Source organism: Mus musculus, chromosome 1 (genome assembly GCF_000001635.26).
Source record: "Mus musculus strain C57BL/6J chromosome 1, GRCm38.p6 C57BL/6J".
Classification (NCBI taxonomy): Eukaryota; Metazoa; Chordata; class Mammalia; order Rodentia; family Muridae; genus Mus; species Mus musculus.
The window spans coordinates 20,621,241-20,625,108 of record NC_000067.6 but is presented as its reverse complement, the minus strand read 5'-3'; positions in this window follow the sequence as shown (position 1 = coordinate 20,625,108).

Below are 3,868 nucleotides of genomic sequence, written 5' to 3'. Positions count from 1 at the left end.
TATTTATTATTACTGTAGCTCTGTAGTACAACTTGAAATCAAGGATACCTGGTGATGCAGTTCTTTTATTTTTCATGATTGATTTTAGCTATTCTGTGGGGTTGTGTGTGTGTGTGTGTGTGTGTGTGTGTGTGTATGTGTGTGTGCTTTCATATGGAGAAAATTAAGCATTCCTTTTCTGAAAGACAGAATCTGATGGTCATGCATTTGTTTGGTAAATATGAGAATTTGTCTCACTGTGGCAGAAAGTCAAGTAAAGCCCATGGTGCCACCTGCCTTGGAAGACAGCTGCACTTCTAGGAGGGACATAAAGGGTTTTGATCATCTACCACATTATGGGGACAAGTGGACATTCTTGGCACGGTTTACAATTGGATCGTCAGAGCTGTTGTATACTTTCCTGTATTGAGAATTTAGCACTTCAAAGTGTTCCCTTCACATGTTGGCCTTGGGTATGTACCCCCTTTGAAGTTTGGTAGCAGTTGCTGTCTATAAATAAGGCATGCCCGGTGCCATCAAAGTGCTGAGCCATGGCATCAAAGGGCATGACTCATTTACTTAGGGAATCCTGCAAGTGCCAGACCATGTTAGGGAGTGGTATTGGTCTTATTCTTCTTACTCAGCGTATTATCTGCCCACCTCACCTTCAGCTTGGTGCAAAACATACATGCGGTTCCAGAGAGAACAATCAAAACTGTCACTTAGAAGACTTTCTTACATCCTTTTCACAAGGAAGAAGGAGAAGAAAGAGGAGGAGGAGGAGGAGGAGGAGGAGGAGGAGGAGGAGGAGGAGGAGGAGGAGGAGGAGAAGGAGAAGGAGAAGGAGAAGGAGAAGGAGAAGGAGAAGGAGAAGGAGAAGGAGAAGGAGAAGGAGAAGGAGAAGGAGAAGGAGAAGGAGAAGGAGAAGAAGAAGAAGAAGAAGAAGAAGAAGAAGAAGAAGAAGAAGAAGAAGAAGAAGAAGAAGAAGAAGAAGAAGAAAACGATATAGACAGACAGAGTTCTGCTGAGAGCCCAGTAGCCTACATCAGTTTATACTCTGCCTGAGCAGAGGAGGAGTCCTCCAGGTGGCAGCATTAATGATGTCACTGATAGGGCTACTCTTGGCTCCTTATCCTAAGCTTTACCATGTTACCTTATTTTGTGGATAGAACTGAAGAAAAAGGATTTCTATTTTGCATATGGAAACTGGAGTTCTGGAGAGTTTTTTTTTTTTATTTTGTTTTTGTTTTTGTTTTTTTGAGACAGGGTTTCTCTGTGTAGCCCTGGCTGTCCTGGAACTCACTTTGTAGACCAGGCTGGCCTTCAACTCAGAAATCCCCCTGCTTCTGCCTCCCAAGTGCTGGGATTAAAGGCGTGCGCCACCACTGCGTGGCTTTCTGGAGAGTTTTAACCAGTGTATCCCTGCATGTTTTGGTTCTAGGCACACACTGAATTGATGATGTATGAACTTGATGACAGAGTTGTTCAAGGTGAAGGTAACTGGCCTTGGACTCCAGCTGCTTCAGGTGTCCTCTAGAAACAGTGTTGACAATGTCAAGACTGAGGCACTCCTGGGACCCACCCATAGTTAAGTATCTTGCCTGAGACTACAAGATGAGGAAGTTGTAGACATGAAGTCGGACTTATCTGATAAGTGACTCCACCTTAAATAAGCAACACATTAAATTCTAGTGTAAAACAGTTCAAACTGAAATCATTCATCACCTCAAAGAAACCTTTTCAAAAATATCCTATTTCCTGTCGTAGGTTGGTTTTCTGAGCTCTGAGACAGAGCTCTGTGACAGACATTGGTAAGGTATTTATTGAGGAAGAGGACTCAGGAGATAATTGTAGAGTTTGAGCAGGCCTGGCAGGTTGACATCTAACTTCAGCCTGATTTCAGCAAGCTTTGTACGCCTCTGTGAAGAGAGGTCTTGCCTTCCACATCCTGCATCAGCTAGCCAAGGAACCTCAGCACTTGCGGGAAGTATATCATTTTTTTTTTCAATTTTTTTTTTTTGAGACAGAGCTTCTCTATGTAGCTCTGACTGTCTTGGAACACACTCTGTAGACCAGGCTGGCTTTGAACTCAGATATCCACCTGACTTGGCCTCCCAAGTGCTTAGATTAAAGGCATGTCCCAACCTCCCCAACCCCCCAACAGAATTATGTAATCTTGTAGGCATTTTATGGTAAGATGGCTCTTACAGCTCGAGCATCCCTCTTCAGAGGGCTCAGCTATGAAGGAAGCACAAGCTGTGGATGGGTGCACTAGCCTAGCAATGGGGTAGAAACTGGGTGCTCACACCACATCCCACAACTTCACTCACCATTTCCATTTTTATAACTGTCCAAACTAGGAACCGCACTCATCATTCCTGTCCCATTAAGCTGTATTATAGCACTAGTAAAATTCTCTTTAGCTATATGTGATATTCGTATAGAATATTTTTCTGTCTCCTTTGAGCTCTGACTGGTGCCAGAACTGGAGCTGCTATTAGTAGTATTAGTGTTTTTACTCTTCTTCCCTATAGAATAGTTAATAAAACTTCATTGTTTATTTTTATGTACATTTCCCCTCTCTACCATTCTATATCTTTCAGTTTTCTCTCAGTGTCTTTTAATATCATTGGATGACATAAAAATATGGACAGTCTTCCCAACTCTACATGGCAGAACACAGTTTCCAAGACATGGCTGAAATGTTCTTCATGAGATGGATGGCCTATGCCACCAAGCTTCTAGTGCTCTCAGCCACACAGAAATATTCACCTCTCTTCGATACCTACTGTGATGATTAACATGGATTGCCAATCTCACCAGATCTAGAATCACTGAGGGACACCAAGCTCTGCGCATGCCTATGGTGGAGCTTCTATTCAGTTCACTGAGGTGGGAAGACTTTCTCTAAAAGGTGGGTGATACTATTTTATGGACTGAGGTTCTGGGCTGTTTAAAGAGAAGAATGTGAGTTGAGGAACAGTGTTCATCCGTGCTTTCTGATTGTGGATGTAATGTGAGCTCTGCGAATTTCCCCACCATGATGGAAAGGACCCTCAAAGCATCAGTCCAAATAAACATGGTAGGACCTTTCTGATGTGTAAGTGAAATAATGAAAAAGTTAGCAAAGAACTCCATAAAGCTAGTAATTATTAACTATCTGCATCAGACACTTGATATACTTGACGTTGTTCATCTGTACGTTCAACAGATGTCTCCTGAGTATCTACTATGTTGAGCTTCTGTGAGCCACCTGGATACTGCTTTAAGCTGCTAGAGTCTTTTCAGTTCCACCCAACTAACCCACAGAGACATATGACCCAATTTGACAGTGGCGGGAGAGCAGACACCTCTTTGAAATGCTGAGTATCTAAAGCCCAGCTTAGCAGTACAGACCTTTAATCCATCAACTCCAGAGGCCAAAGCAAGCGAATTTCAGGACTACAGCAAGGAGTTCAAGGTCAGCTTCAGCAACTTAGTAAGATTTTTGTCCCAAAATAAAAATTCTAGAGGGCTTGTGATAAGCTCAGTGGCTGAGTACTTGTCTAATACGTTTGAGACCCCAAATTCAATTCACAGTACTGGAAAAAATGTTGAGAATCTGACACATGCTTGTCTTTGTTTTTTTAATTACAGTGGGATTGTTGCTGCCTTCTGGTGTTAAGTGAGCAAGTTCAAAGATCTATTCAGATTTATAAGGTAAGAAATATAGTCTCTACACTTAAAGATAGAATTGACAAAGAATTTGTGACCAGCTTCTAAAATCCTGCCATGCTACTTAGCTTCTCAAATAAGATATCTGAATAGGTCTTATGCTCCTGATAGTTGCCCCCTGAATGATCTGACTCGTTACTTGATGTCTTCATTATTCTAGAGGATTTTCCTCATC